Raw genomic sequence first — 16866 nt, 5'->3', positions numbered from 1 at the left:
GCCATTCGAGATGACGTGCAGTCTCTTCATGAAAAGACTGCAGGTCACCTCGCATGGCCCGTTGACGCAACGCCACACCAGCCAGGACAGGCTCAACCCGGACCTGGATAGCCACGTCCGCAGGCAGAGGAAGGCCAGTTGACGTGAGCTCATCCCCTGCCTGAAAACGGGTCTGGACGTAGGCATCCCTGCTGGTGCAAGATGATGCAGGGACAGGATCAGGGACAGGATTGCACACAGGCACCTCTGCGGCGGCCTTTGCTGCCTCCTGTCCCTGGTCCTGCACTGCACCACTAGCACCAGTGGGATCCCCACCTCCAGACCCCGTCTTTGGTGCTTGCACGGCCTCCTCCTCCACTAAACCCCCCACCAACCTGGATGACTCCGTGCCATCTTCCCCTGTTGAGCCCTGTGGGGTCCCAGCTGCCCCTTCTGCTGCCGAGGAGTCCAACGCCAACCTCCGCCTCTTGGACCTCCCCCCGGCAGCTGCGGCCTGGGACGCGGCACCGGACTCCTCACTCCCCGGCGAGATCACAACATGGGAGGGGAGCCGGGCCTTGCATCTTCGGCTGGTGGTGGGATCCCCGCCGCTGTGCTCCACAGCACCTTCTCCGCCCTCTTCATCAGTTGACGCTGCAGACAGGGAGAAACAAAACACAGGCATCAGGGCACTGTACAATGGACACATACACACATGACAGTTGTACATGAGTGGCATTGGCAAACCTCAGACATGTCATCACAATCCCCAACACACATGTCATTACAACTCGCACACATGAGCCATACCACAGCCATATCGCAACTGCCACCACCATCCATACACATACAACAGCATGATCAGCCAAAGGTGAGCCAGACATCACATGCAACACAGGAAGTGCACCACACATGTACACACACCACCACACTTGCATGCATGTGTACACCTCTGCCAAGAGTCGCAGTGTTCAGACGGGCATCCATGTCACATCTGCCAATCAGGCTTCCACATACCGCTGTCACATGCATCCATGTTGCATCACTGTTGCACCCTTGTCAAATACACACACATGCACATGTACACAGTGCTGATACATGCAGCCGAAAACAACATACATGCGTGACATCACGGACATGTCTACTTACATACACATTCATCCAAACATGTGTGCCCACACAACTGCATTTGGCATGCAAGCCTACACACACAAGCACCATCCATGTCTCACACATTTCAGCCCTCGCATGTGTCAGCCCCACGGCCCTGTACACCCCCACCCATACTCGACCCCATACAAACAGATGTGCAACCTGCACACTACTGAATAATCACCACACGGACTGCTCACAATCAGGATGCATGTACACTCACCGCTCGACTCCAGACGGGTCTGCCTCTCAAGGACCTGGACGTGGAGCGCTGGGGATCTGCGTTCCAGGACCCTCATCTGTTCTTCCGACAAGTGTCCCCGGCGCCCCTTGGCATCCGCTGCCTTCAAGAGGCGCCGGGCCTTGTTCAGGGTCCTGGACCTGAAGTCCTCCCAGCGCTTCTTGACATGTTGTAAGTCGCGGACTGCCACCCCCTCTGCGTTGATGGCAGTCACGATGTCAGTCCAGATCCGAGTCCGTCCTTCCTTGTCGGCGCGGGAACTTCCGAAGAGGGCATCATACTGCCCCAGGACTTGCTCCACCAGGACACCAACTTCGGTGGCACTGAAGCTGGTGCCCCTCTGCCTCTCTGGACGGGGGTTGTCAGTGGTCTCAGATGGTGTTTGCCGCGACATGACAACCCCAGAGGCAGGAGTGGGTGGGCAACTGGGTCCTGGGGCTGGGCTGTGGAGCGATGGAATCCCAGTCGGGAGTCTTCGGTTCCAGCAGGGGTGGTCACAGCAACAGCACCCCTGGCTGATATGCAGGCAGCAAATGGCAGGGCACCTGGGCAGTAGGCAGTCAGGCAGCAGCAGATGGCAGGTGGGAGCGTGCTCGGGGCTCTGGGGGGCAGTAGTTTGGCCTTCTGGGCAGGAGCGTGGTCTTCCGTGTGCTTACGCGTGGCCAGCTTGATACGGAGTGATTTGGCACGTGAAAAATCTGCACGTCAGCGTGTAATTCGAGGAAAGGCCTTTAGCGCGTAAGCGCGTCTGCACGCATACGCATTTTCATTGGACAGAAGGCCCCTCAAGCGCAAGCGCCCCTGTGACGTGACGTGTACAGACGTGCATGGGCATTTCAGCGCGCGTGGAAAACTGCACGTCCGCGTGCAATACGAGGAAAGGGCCCATGCGCGTAAGCGCGCGTGAAAAACTGCACGTCCGCGTGCAATACGAGGAAAGGGCCCATGCGCGTAAGCACGCGTGGAAAACTGCACGTCCGAGTGTAATACGAGGAAAGGGCCCATGCGCGTAATTGACGTGACGCGCGCGTGCGTTTCCCTCAGCACGGGTTAAAGGTGAGCGGGCCCAGCAGTTCGCTGTACGTGCCTTTCGTGGAGACCGACGTGTGTTGCTGCTTCCTGTTGTTTCGCGCGCCATCACAACTTCACAGCTATCAAGGACGTATCTCTTCTTTTGGCGGGGGTATTGGCTACGCGTGTTTTTCTGCATCGCGCTAGTCAGACGGTGAGTCGCACACGCTCTTTTTCCCACTGCGGGTGCCCCTGTGTATCGCACCCATTTTCGATGTCATAGTAGCCTGCGTGTCCCACGCGTACGCGTTATTCGTGATACTGGGTGCCACCGCGTACTGCGGGAGGTTGAATCCACGCACGTAGGCTGCAGGGTTGCGTGCACGGTTTTACTGCAGTTTTGGGGTGCCTGAGCGTTGCGTGACCCGTCACCACATCACCGGGGTCACATACAGCCTTGCAGGTGCAGGGGGGCTGTTAACATCTTGCTTCCCACCCCCTTCACCCCAATTGCCCAGGTCAATTGTGGTGTACACCTCCCATTGGCACCGCTCCATCTGTGCCAGCACTACTACATCTGTGCCATGGTTGGGAGGCCACCAAAGGTGAGGGGCGCCTCAGCTGGGCTTACTCCTCGAGGCGGGCGTGGTCGGGGACGTGGCCATGGTGACCAGGGAGTAGGGGGACTCCAGGGTGTCCAGGGCAGCCACAGAGGGGGAAAAGGCAGGGGTGCAACACTTGAGCACAATGTTGTGCCATGTGTCGGTGCAGCCATGCCACCACCCCCTGTGGTTCCGGGGGATGCAGCTCCTGCATCTGACACTGGCACCCGTATGACCCGGCAGTCCGTTCCATTGACTGCCATGGGCCCAAGGGTAGTGGTAGCTGCAGGTGCAGCTGTGGACACCGCCACCCAGGCTCAGGGTCTGCCAGCGCAGGCAGCGTTGGCACTTGAAGAGCCCTTGGTAGATCTCCAACAGGCCAGGGCGGAAACCATAGGGGCTCGCCGGGCTGCTCAGACCAAGAAACGTGTCCCTGGGGCAGTCATGTCATCTGCTGCCCCGAACAGCCGGGTGTTGGCAAGTGCAGGGGCAGATGCACCCAACAGCACCCCGGTTGTGAGTCTGCCAACCAGGACCGTTGCGGTCAATGACCCTGCCACAGCTGATGTTGCTGCGCAGGGTCCATTAGTGGGCACCCAGCTGCCACTGACACAAGTCAGGCCTTTGGTCATCCCTCCACCTGCCACTCCCTTGGCTCAATCCACCAAACCCACTGGCCATACTGGTCAGGGCGGCATTAGCCAGCCAGGATCTGCGCCACAGTCCAAGAGACGGAAGGTTGCACCTGCAGCACAGGCTGGGACCCCACACACAGCCACGACCTCCTGCACGTCGAGGAAGAAGCCTTTAGTAAGCAGGAACTGGACTTCCTCGTGGACTACGTGCGGGGCCACAGCCGTGACATGCTAGTGGGTGCCAATAGTCAGACTACAGCTGCCCAACGTGACACCCACTGGAAGCATGTTGCGGAACATGTCAGTTCATTCGGCCATGAGGTGCGCACTGCGCAGGAGTGCAAAAAGCGTTGGAATGACATCAAGCGCAGCACTAAGGCCAAGCGTGCCTCAAATTACAACTTGACTCTGGTGACTGGCGGTGGGCCTGCACCAGAGGAGGAAGAACTCACTCCGCATGAGGCTCTCGTTGCGGAGTTCATACCACCTGAATTGGTCGAAGGAGTGGGAGATATGCTGGACTTTGATGCCCAGTCCAGTGAGTGTTGATGCGTGTTTGTTGAGGACGTGTGTGTTTCACTTGTGGGATGTGTTGTGCATGATTGCTGCTACATGTGACGCGTACATGGTTCTGATGTGTAAGTAATGCAATGCTACCGTCATGCATGTCTCCTCTGCCTGCATGCGGGACTCCATGTGGGCATGCTCCCTTGCCCCTCCTCCGCCACTCTGCACTCCAGTTCCACCTTTGCACTGGTCTGCTTCAATCTTGCCAATGTGTAGTATCTTGTTCATGTGTCCTGTGTAGATGCTAACTTCCAGCGTAGAAACTGCCAGACATATGCCGTGTGGTACAGCCTTAGTACTCGATGCAGGGTATCTCACTTGTACTGTGCATGGGTCAGATGTCCCGCAGGGACATGAGTGCCCATTCATGCTCCATGTGCATTGCACGCATGCCCCTATGTGTCCTTGACTGGATGATCACTGTAATATGAGTCCTTGGTTACATACATTGCCTGCCATCTCATCGGCCTCCCCATGTCAACTGTGGCTCAGTCCTGCGTTGCACACATGTTTAGGCCCTGACAATCTGTGTGGCTCACAGGCCTCAGCCTGTTCAATGGCCAATGACTATGTCCAACTCTTGTGTCTTCTTCACACGTGGGCGGCCTCCGGAGTTTTCATCATGTGTCCTGCCCACTGTCCCAGCATCATTTGCAGTGTTGTAATTTGTATCACATCAAGCTGTTGATGCCAGTCAACACTGCCTGTCAATACACAGGTGTATGGTCAGCCTTTTGATACCATGCTAGGCATCCCTGCTTTGGTACTGGGGTGGAGGGGTGCTTGGCTTGTAGACATGGTACACATTGAATGCACAATGCACGTGATGTCTGAATTTGACATTGCCCTGCCTTCACATTTCCTGGCACACACCATGGAGTGCTTGTACATGTAGGTAGTGAGTGGCGTACACATTTTCTGCACTGCATAGACCCACTTCCATGGATACTGCCACCTTTCAACAGGTCCTATCACAGAAGCTATTCAAAGTAGACCCAGCATGCATGCCAGGTCATATGTTGTATGTCACATGTCTGACGGATGCCTTTGCTGTCGGTGTTTGTGTGTGTGTGTCGTGTGCTTCTGACATGGGTAGTGACCTTTTTCTCTCTATTTTTCAGGTGATGACACAATGGAGGCGGAGGATGGTGTTGTCATGCCAGACACAGGGTTGGTAACACCACATCAACCCAGAACTAGTGGGGGTCGTGGGGTGGTAGGCCACGAAAACCCCCAAGTGCTGCAGTCCGTCTTGTCTCTGGCTCCTTATGAGTCCAGCCTTGATGACGACTCTGACGTCCATGTTGAGTTGGATGAGCATCAAGTCCATGTGTCAGGGGTGAGTGATTCTGATGTGGACACTCCTCTGTCTGCGACACCTGCACTGAGGGATCAGACAGTCTTGGTTCCTCCACCCGTGGTGGATCGGGACGCAGGGTCACCCTCCACACCAGTCACTGATGTCCCTGGGACATCACGTCGATGGGGGCATGTAGTCGTGCAGCCGCAGGCGGTGCCAACACAGCGAGGACCCCCGGTCCTTGGGTCCCGCAGGGGTCAAGCCCGGCAACGTGGTCGCCGCGCGCAACCGCTGTATACTGAGTGGGAGCAAGACATGACTGCCAATTCCGAACGGCAGGGGGCAGCAATGGAGAACATCGCTGAGAGCATGGAGCGTGTGGCCCGATCTGTGCTCCCCCCTGCTAGGCAGGTACTTCTCCAGCAGCAGGCGGCACGGTTCCCGGCCCGCTCGCTCAGGCTGGGCATGGCGGCCTCAGACAGGGCACGCCAGGCTGAAATGTCGTCTCTGCGTCAAGCAATTGCTGCTCACGCAGAGGCGCACATGGATGCCCTGAGGGAGGAGTATGCTTCCCTCAGATCCACTCTTGGTGTCCTTATGATGTCCCAGAGGCAGCAGGCAGAGGAGAGGTTTGCACAGCTTGAGCGTACCATCTCGGCTGAGCTACAGGCTTGCCGGGAGGTGCAGCGGTTGTCCAGCCAGGCCTTGCAGGAGGAACTCTGTGTTACACGTGCTACCTTGCAAGAGGAAGCATGTGTATCACGTGAGGTTCTGCATGCAGACCTATGTAACATCGCCACACAGAACCAGGCTCACCCGTCCGGCAGACTTGCTGCCGACGAGGGGCAAGCTGCGGCTAGGCATGGCCAGGCTACTGTGCCACGTCCTCCTTTACAGGATGAGCCAGACTCGGGCGACCATCTATCTCCCACATAGGTCGTGCTGTGCAGGCGTTGAGCCCATGGAGGATTTTTTTTTTGGCTCAGCATCATCGCATGTGGATGTTGAGCAGCACCCTGTACCTCCCCCCTCCTGGGTGCCTCCCCTCCCCCCGGGTCGTATGTGGCCATTTTTGATTTTTCTTTTAGTTTAGTTAGTTAAGTTTCTGTTTGATAGTTAGTTTAAATAGGTAATGTAGGTTTTCCATAGTTAGTGTAATTAGTTAATAGTTGAGTTAGTTTAAAATTGCTAGTCTATTGTGCTTTCATGTGATGGTGCGGTGCTTTGTGGCTTTTGAAGGCATCCACTGCCTGTTCCAGCTGGGCCCTTCATGGTTGTCTTGTGTATGTGTTTGCTGCTTGGGGTCCTTGACTCACATATGCCACTCCTGCCTCCCTTATCCATGGGCTCGCAAGGATGGTTCGGTGTTACAGAATATTACACAAGGGCTTTGGACTGTCATATCTGTGGCATGTCTGGTGCTGTGTGACTTGTATTGAAACCCCTAGTGGGGATGATTTAGGTGTCATTGTCCACTGTTCAGCTTTTGCTAGATGGGGTGTGTCATGATTAATGTGGACATTGATTGCTATGCATTGTGTAGTATGTTTCATATCTTTCCTGTACACGTGCTTGTTGCAATTCATGCTGTAGATAGTGTTCCACACTTTGGAGGTGAAAGACGGACTGATGGTGTGATTTGTGATGTGACTCTCTGACATGGTCAAGTAATGAGATGCCTGATGAGACACACACAGATGACTTTGAAGCATTAATCATGTGTTTCAAGCCCTTTCTGCAGGGGGATGAGCCTCCAGAGCACCTTTGCCAGCAGACATGGCCCATTGGACGACTGAATTCTTGACCCGTTTGTTGGTGCCCACATGCACATGTGTGCACAAGCAGAGGCACAGTGATTGCAGACCCACATCCTAGAACTGCTGACATGTTCCAAGGAACTCCAGGCAAGGTGAGCATCAGAGGGGGGCCACGACACAGCAAAGCTTGCACCAGGCGAGTTGCACATGCAGGCTTAGTCACAGCACTGAGGGTGAGCTCAGACGAATATTGGTGTTGAAGCACACAATGCAGCTCAGATGTGTTTGCGGACTGATGGCTGTTGATAGTAGGGTTGTCTGGGACACATGCAGGGGCAGTGGCACATACCCTCCGGTACACCAAGGTTCATTGAGGCACTTGTATCAACCATGTAGCCTTCCGAGACATGGAAAGGGGCAGCTCACAGGGACATACAGCAAGGGACATACTCGGGTGCAGTGCATGTCTTTTCCACGTACTTCATGATAAATGCACTGCCAACTTTGTTTCGGTCCTGGTGGTACACAACTTGCTCTGTAGTCATGGCTTGCTATATGGGTCTGTATGCTTACCCAGGGAACATTGCATGTTGTGTGAATTGTGACACATTGGTGTTCCATTTGCCACACACCCACCAGCGGCTGACTTACTGCATTGACTGTGTATGACCCGTCACAGGGGTGATGTTATATATGGGTACGAAGCATCGAGCACAGATTGTCTGTTTGTAGAGTAGTTTGTTGCTATGGGGCATGTTTGGTGTTGTGTTTTTGTGTAATTGGCACGTACAGGTTGTTGACTGTGGCTCTCTTTGCAGCATTGCAGTGCTCCTGTAACCGGACCTGAGAGTGCGCAGGCAGGAGGCCAGCACTCAAAACCAGAGCTAAGTGTCTTGTTGTTTTTCTTTCGAACTGCTCTGCATAGGCTTGCTGGGGAGTGTACTGATGCATGGATGTATGTGTGGTTCAATTTGGTATGTTTTTTCTCCCTAATCACCCGTGATCCTATGCAATTTTGAAACCTGTACCCTCTACCCGGTGTTCCTGCTTCCCGTGCCTATCCAAGCAACGTTCCCTGACCCTCTTTCCCCACTGGGGTTGCGGATGCCAGTGTAAGCCCCGAACTTGCAGGCGCCAAAACCCTAGAGGGGGTGGTTGGTTCGTACCACTCCTGAGCCTGGACTACAGAAGGCCATGACAATGATGTCCAAGTTTGTTTGGATTGTGTATGTGTTCATGCAGGTTGTACATTTTCGTGCATTCCCTAGTTTCATGTGTCATTCCTCCTCCCCTCTCCTGCCACTCATTCCAGTCATCCAGTGTGTCAACACCTGTTCCGACTGCATATCCCTGAACCTCATTCCCCACCAGGGTCTCAGGGGCCTGTGTGAGTTTGACCTTGCAGGCACCCGGGACGTGGTGGGGTGGTTGTTTCGTGACACTCCCGTGCCTGTACAGGGGACCTGTGACAGTACACATCCATTCATGGTGCATCATCCTATGTCATGTACCACACATGTCTCACATCCTGTCGTGACATTGTTTTGCTGTTGTAACGCTCACCTGATTCTCGCAGAGGCGCCGGTCTTGACTGGGCGACTACCCTATCTTCAAAGGTGATGTGTAGCACCCGGTTGGCTCTTTGGGCTGGACCTCTGTGCACTGTATGCCTGACGTGTAGAGTAAGATGTCTGCAGATAGAAAATATGGGGTTAATGAACTGGGGTTATTGGGGTGTCCCTATCTCTTTCCTCTTCTCCTCTCCTGTAGACCCCCAAAGGTTAACGCTCTCACCTTAGGTAAGTGAATGCCGAGCTCTCCATCTGCCTCGGGGCAGGGTGCTGTAACCAGTTTCTTCACTGGATAGGTAGCGCAGGCCTCTTGACTTCAGGGGACTGCTGTCCGTCGTTTACTGCACGAACGGTAAGTTTCGAGTCATTCAAATGTCTTTAAAGTCTTTAGTAATGATGTCTCTTGTTTTGCAGGGTTCCGGCGATGGCGGATGACGGGCTGAAGTGAGTTGAAGATGGAGCCCGTGTGATGAATAGAAGCGCCTGGAAGCACGTAAGTAAGCGCTTGTTGCCTGCTTCACTATGCGCTCTAACTGTCTTTTTATTTTGCAGGTACGAGTTCGGAGCGGCTGCAGGGTGCCGGAATACCCACCGGATTAGATGTGGAAAGGAGTAATGGCACGTGAGTATTAAAGTTCCCCAATGTCTTTAAACGCACCTTGTTTTGTCTTTCAGATGCGGGATGCAGCGCCGAAGGCCTCCGGAGCGTGCGAAGAGTTGGTAAACTTTTGTCTTTCAGATGCCGGAATGCAGTGTGAAGACCTCCGGAGCGCACGAAGAGTAGGTAAGCCTTTGCCTTTCAGATGCCGGAATGCTAACCTGTTCTTTCTTGTCTTTATAGGTGTTGCTGAAGACTGGATTCAGGATGGTAAGCCTTTTTCCTTAGGCCCAGGACCGGATGCAGAAGACACGATGAGCGTTCTGCTGCAGAGGTTGCAGAATAACGCAAAGCAAGATTCATCCACCGGGTGTGGTTTAAATAGCCTCCTGTAGTGCTTAGATGTCTCCTTCCACAGCCACGCCTAAGTAAGAAAAGAGTTCCTGGTAAGAAAAGAGTTCCTGCCTTCCAGAAGAGTTCCAGTGTTCTGCATCTAGGGAGTGGCTCCAGCCCCACCCAACAGGAAAAGTAGTTCCAAACAGAAGAGATCAGAGGCTCAACTGGCAGGCAAGTAAGCAGCATGGTCTGCTGAAGGTAAGTCCACCCAAGCATTATGAGCCCGGCGCTTCCAGCGCTGGGACTGGGCATATTTATGAGCCTGGTGCCACTGGCGCCAGGACTGGGTCCAAAAGGTCCCAATTGGGACTGGTTGGCACTCGGAACCTGGGTTATGGATCTGCTTCCAAGGGAGTTGGGAAAACCCTGACCTTTTGGAAGCAGAGATCATGACAGTTGTGCTACCTTGGTTGTTGCATCATTGTGGTAGTACTTGGCCTTTGTGAGGTACTGCTACGTCAAGTCATCTACTGGAGGGTGTTCAGGTTCATTTTTATGCCTTGGATTTTGTGATTTTGGAAATGAGTGTGGATTCTGAGGGTTCAGGCATCTTTTTACACACAAGGTGGGAGATGGTGACAAAGGGTAAAGGTGATCCTGTGGCCAGGTGGAATTGAGGTTTGGAGGCTCCAAGACCCAGGTGCAGTTGTTCAGTGGGTCATGGTCATTTGTGAGGGAGGGGGGGTGTTGTTGATATTTGCCTTGCCCTGCAGTGTGATGGGAACTCTGACATAGTAATGGTGGTATCCTATGTACATGTTGTGTTCTGCTGATCAATGCCTGTTCATGTGTTGTGTTTTCCTTTCAGGTGCGAGGGGATAGTTGTGGTTTGACATGCTGGGGTGTACACATGGTGGATGTTCACATGTGATGTGTAGGGAACACTGATGGTCACTTGAGTGCACATGCATATGTGGAGTGCATGTCCTTGCAGAACCACACACTTGCACTCGGATGCACTACATGTACTCCCACCCTTGCATATCCATGTGTACACTGTTTGCCTTCTGGTGCCCACTGTGTCCCGGCAGCACATGTTCTGTGTCCGATTATGGATCCAGTACATGCCTAATTTGATGTTTGATGTGGTCTGTCACTTAGATGTGATGCTCAGGGTGTGCATCACACACAATGGCTGTTCACTGTGCTGTGCGCTGAGCAGTGTGATGCAGGAGTAGGACACTGCACACATGAGCTGCAGTGTTGATTTTGCAATGCATAATGTGCATGTAGACAGGCATTCATTGTGATGTTACGTCTACGACTGTTTTAATGCATTTGGAAATGACTTATTTTGGGTGGGAGATTTTGTTGGTCTGTCATTTCATCTGATTCCGGGTCAGGCATCATTGTCCGATGCCACTGTACATTTAGGACATGGCAATGTGTACCTTATTGTTACTGCGTTGGTGTATGGGTATTTCTTGCCATGTCATGTTGATGTTTGGGAGGGTTTGAGTGACATGACAGTGATGGCCATGGCCTGTTTTGCAGGTGTGTGTGATGCACACCTTGCATGTCCGGGTCATCCGCTTCTCAGAGCAACTAGCTGGGGGTAGATTTCTATCCGCAGCAGGGCCCTCCCCCTGGAACAGACTTCCTGCCCGACTTGAACTTGAGGGGAACCATCTCCAGTTCTGGAAGCACCTCAAGACCTTCCTCTTTGCTTCTGCTTACTCTCTCCCTTGCAGAATTCTTCACTGGAACTGCACAGGAGCTGCAACTGGGCCACTCTCACTGACCTCGGTCCCTGGCCCAGCCACTCTCCACTTGCACTGCCTCCCTGGCAACCCCTGCACTGCAGTACTGTCTCTCTATCCCTACAGCCCTCCCTTCCCAGCACTTGTCTGCACTTACCTTTGCAGTTGCCACCAGGCGACCTATGTATTGTTTTTTTGGGCTACTTCCCCTGTACTGGACTCCCCCCCACCCTTCCCCTTGCACTTTCCCCTTCCCCCTACCCCTGCACTTGCACGATCTCAATGACACCTGGCCTAGTAGTACCGTTCTCTGTGTTCCCTTGTTCCCCCCTCCCTGCCTCATTGCGCCTTGGAATACTTGTGTATGGCCCATATCATGTCATATGTCATATGTGTGCCTTTTGGTCACACAGGATAGCTTGTGTTTAAGTAGCTAGGGATGCAGACGATGTGGCACTTCCATGGCATGGGTGGTAGGGTTGTGACAGTTGACTGTCTCTTTGTCATCATTGATTGTCACCTGGTATGTGCCAGGCCTGTGTGCACTCCGCAGGGGTGGGAGTTTTGGTGAAAAATGTGGCCACAAGCTGGGTCCGGGCTTCCTCGCCACCTGCCCTCTCCCCTCCCATGGGCAGCGCCTGTGCCTGTGGTTGGGGATGTGGGGGCACCACCATGTCCACCGGGACGCCCTGCCGTGTTGCAACATTGTGCAGGACACATGCTGCCACAATGATCCTGCACACTACTGGTGGTGCATAGAGTAGTTGCCCACCAGAGCGGTCAAGGGAGCGGAAACGTGACTTGAGCACTCCGAATGTGTGCTCCACTATGCCCCTGGTTGCAATATGGGCGGCGTTGTATCTTACCTGGGGTGGTGTGGTGGGGTTCCGGATTGGCATCATCATGTGGTTGCTCAGAGGGTAGGCACTGTCCCCTGGGAGGTGATAATAGTTGAGATTATTAGGGTTTGGATATTTGTCTGTGTGTGACTTGCATGCATGTGCAAGGGCATTTGTACTGACCTAGGAGCCATGTGTCGCCATGCTGCCCAGCTTCCAGGGCCCGGCTCAGGGCGGACATTCTGTATATGAAACTGTCATGGGTGGAGCCAGGGTAGTTTGCATAGACAGAGGTGATGATTCCCTTTACATCACATACCACCTGTACATTGATGGAATACCAGTGCTTGCGGTTTCGGTAGATGTGCTCAATGGCCCTAGGTGGACGTAGGGCCACATGGGTGCAATCTATGGCACCGAGCACTTTGGGGAAGTGTGCCACCCTGAAAAAATCCAGGACAACGGCCTGCCTTTCTGCTGGTGTTCTGGGCATGTATATGTGCCTGCGGACTGAGGGGCGCGCTGTTATGATTGCCAGTACCTGGTGTAGGCAGCGTGACTGCGTGGCCTGTGAGACCCCCCCCACTATGGCAGTGGTCCGCTGAAATGACCCAGTGGCCAAAAAATGCAGGACATTGAGCAGCTTCTCCAAGGGGCTCAATGCTTGGGAGCAAAGGGTGGGGGATGTGAGGTCATCTTCCCACTCCCTGACCAGGTCTAGGATGATATGGGGTGGAAACCTATACCTGCCGTAGACCTGGTCGTCAGGCATCCCAAAAAGGCTTGTCCGTGGTGCGAAAATGCGCGCCCTGGCTATTCTCCTCCTCCTGCGGTGGCCCACGATCAGTGCAGCGACAAATGGGGCATTCATCGTAGCTGTATATACGCGTTTGTTGTTTGCGCGCACTTTTATGCTGTGCGCGGGGACGCCTCCGCCTGCCTTCGTGTGGGCGGACGCGTTGACGCCTGTGCACGTCTTTTGCCGTGCGCGGGTTTCCCGTATTCGGATACGTGGTAAGACTGTAGGTCCGAGTGTCATCTCGTGTGATCGGAGGGGAGTGAGCATACACGCGATTGGCCTGGGTACGTGTGTTCCGGGGTGCGCCGAAGTTCCAGAGGCAAATAGCCTGGGTACGTGTGTTCCGGGGTGCCGGGAAATTTCACACGCGATTGGTGGAAATCCACGTGTGTTCTGTCATCACGTGTAATGAGGGAAACACCCGCGTGCGTCACGTCACAGACGCACTCACGCGCTAAGGGCCTTTGGTCCAATGAAATCGCATATGCGTGCTGCCGTGCATACGCGCTAAGGGCCTTTCCTCGTATTACACGCGGACGTGCATTTTTTCGCGCGCTGAAATGCCCATGCACGTCTGTACCCGTCACATCACAGGGGCGCTGACACTTGAGGGGCCTTCTGTCCAATGCAAATGCGTATGCGTGCAGACGCGCTTACGCGCTAAGGGCCTTTCCTCGAATCACACGCTGACGTTCAGATTTTTCACGTGCCAAATCACTCCGTATCAAGCTGGCCACGCGTAAGCACACGGAAGATCACGCTCCTGTCCAGAAGGCCGAACTACTGCCCCCCAGAGCCCCGAGCACGCTCCCACCTGCCATCTGCTGCTGCCTGACTGCCTGCTGCCCACGTGCCCTGCCATTTGCTGCCTGCACATCAGCCAGGGGTGCTGTTGCTGTGACCACCCCTGCTGGAACCGAAGACTCCCGATTGGGATTCCATCGCTCCAGAGCCCAGCCCGAGGACCCAGTTGCCCACCCACTCCTGCCTCTGGGGTTGTCATGTCGGGGCAAACACCATCTGAGACCACTGACAACCCCCGGCCAGAGAGGCAGAGGGGCACCAGCTTCAGTGCCACCAAAGTTGGTGTCCTGGTGGAGCAAGTCCTGGGGCAGTATGATGCCCTCTTCAGAAGTTCCCGCGCCGACAAGGAAGGACGGACTCAGATCTGGACTGACATCGTGACTGCCATCTACGTGGAGGGGGTGGCAGTCCGCGACTTACAACATGTCAAGAAGCGCTGGGAGGACTTCAGGTCCAAGACCCTGAACAAGGCCCGGCGCCAGGGCCACTTGTCGGAAGAACAGAGGAGGGTCCTGGAACGCATATCCCCAGCGCTCCACGTCCAGGTCCTTGAGAGGCAGACCCGTCTGGAGTCGAGCGGTGAGTGTACATGCATCCTGATTGTGAGCAGTGCGTGTGGTGATTATTCAGAAGTGTGCCGGTTGCACATCTGTTTGTATGGGGTCGAGTATGGGTGGGGGTGTACAGGGCCGTGGGGCTAACACATGCGAGGGCTGGAATGTGTGAGACATGGATGGTGCTTGTGTGTGTAGGCTTGCATGACAAATGCAGTTGTGTGGGCACACATGATTGGATGAATGTGTATGTAAGTAGACATGTCCGTGATGTCACGCATGTATGTTGTTTTCGGCTGCATGTATCAGCACTGTGTACATGTGCATGTGTGTGTATTTGACAAGGGTGCAACAGTGATGCAACATGGATGCATGTGACAGCGGTATTTGGAAGCCTGATTGGCAGATGTGACATGGATGCCCGTCTGAACACTGCGACACTTGGCAGAGGTGTACACATGCATGCAAGTGTGGTGGTGTGTGTACATGTGTGGTGCACTTCCTGTGTTGCATGTGATGTCTGGCTCACCTTTGGCTGCTCATGCTGTTGTATGTGTCTGGATGGTGGTGGCAGTTGCGATATGGCTGTGGTATGGCTCATGTGTGCGAGTTGTAATGACATGTGTGTTGGGGATTGTGATGACATGTCTGAGGTTTGCCAATGCCACTCATGTACAACTGTCATGTGTGTATGTGTCCATTGTACAGTGCCCTGATGCCTGTGTTTTGTTTCTCCCTGTCTGCAGCGTCAATTGATGAAGAGGGCGGAGAAGGTGCTGTGGTGCACAGCGGCGGGGATCCCACCGCCATCCGGATACGCAAGGCCCGGCTCCCCTCCCATGTTGTGATCTCGTCGGGGAGTGAGGAGTCCGGTGCCGCGTCCCAGGCCACAGCTGCCGGGGGGGAGGTCCAAGAGGCGGAGGTTGGAGTTGGACTCCTCGGCAGCAGAAGGGGCAGCTGGGACCCCACAGGGCCCAACAGGGGAAGATGGCACGGAGTCATCCAGGTTGGTGGGGGGTTTGGTGGAGGAGGAGGCCGTGCAAGCACCAGAGACGGGGTCTGGAGGTGGGGATCCCACTGATGCAGTGGTGCAGTGCAGGACCAGGGACAGGAGGCAGCACAGGCCGCCACGGAGGTGCCTGTGTGCAATCCTGTCCCTGATCCTGTCCCTGCATCATCTTGCACCAGCAGGGATGCCTATGTCCAGACCCGTTTTCAGGCAGGGGATGAGCTCACGTCAACTGGCCTTCCTCTGCATGCGGACGTGGCTATCCGGGTCTGGGTTGAGCCTGCCCTGGCTGGTGTGGCGTTGCGTCAACGGGCCATGCGAGGTTACCTGCAGTCTTTTCATGAGGAGACTGTACGTCATCTCGAATGGCTCGTTGACCACGTCAGCCTGCTGGGACAGGTCACCCAGGCCGGATTCCTGTGTCTGATGGGGCTTGCTACGACCCCCTCCTCAACTGGACCCCCTACGCGCCAGTCGTCCTCCGTGCCATCTTCCCACCCATCAGTGCCCTGTGGAGCTGCCTCTGACGGTGCGGCCAGGCTGGTGGAGGAGGCATCCCTGCCACAGTCGGGAGTCGGACGTCCAGCAGGGGTGGCCACATCTACGACTGCACCCCAGCCGGCGGAGGATGTGCAGGCAGCAGGAGGCAGTGCACGGGCAGAGGCACAGCAGCAGCAGCAACGTGGTGGGAGCCATGAAGGCTCTGGGCCTTCAACATCGGAGTGGCAGGCATCGGCCGGAGGGCAGGAGGACCCAAGACAGAGAGGGTCTTCAGTGTGGCAGCGGTTGGGCCACGCCATAGATGCGGAGCGGCAGTGGGCAGAAGAGGCACGGCTCACAATGGTCAGGGCGGAGAACTCCATGCGGAGGGCCCTGAGGCGGGCCGAGTGCCTCGAGGCAATCCGCAGGGGTTTGGAGTTGGACACGTCGACGGCCCTGCGGACCCTCGGGGCCATGGAGGAGGACCGCCTCCGGGACATTGAGGAGGAGTTCGATGATGCCATGGCCCGGGACATCCACAAGTGAGCCGTGAAACTAGCCCGCTGCCCTTGTACATAGTTATGTAGGTAGTGTTAGGTTTCATTTTTGTTTTGATTTTATTTGGACCTTTCGGACATTGGCCACATTTTTGTATATAGTTTATTTTATTAGTTAGTGTAGTTAGATGGTGGGAGACATGGGTGGGGGCCTGGTGGAGGCTGCCCCTGGTGGCTGGGGGGTGGGGGTGCTGGGAGACATGGGTGGGGGCCTGGTGGAGGCTGCCCCTGCACTGCTGGGGGGGTGGGGGTGGTGGGAGACATGGGTGTGGGCCTGGTGGAGGCTGCCCCTGGTGGCTGGGGGGTGGGGGTGCT

This window comes from Ambystoma mexicanum, chromosome 1q (genome assembly GCF_040938575.1).
Source record: "Ambystoma mexicanum isolate Mex_15411 chromosome 1q, UKY_AmexF1_1, whole genome shotgun sequence".
Taxonomy (NCBI): domain Eukaryota; kingdom Metazoa; phylum Chordata; class Amphibia; order Caudata; family Ambystomatidae; genus Ambystoma; species Ambystoma mexicanum.
The sequence above is the reverse complement of the archived record's forward strand: the minus strand, read 5'-3'. Positions refer to the sequence as shown.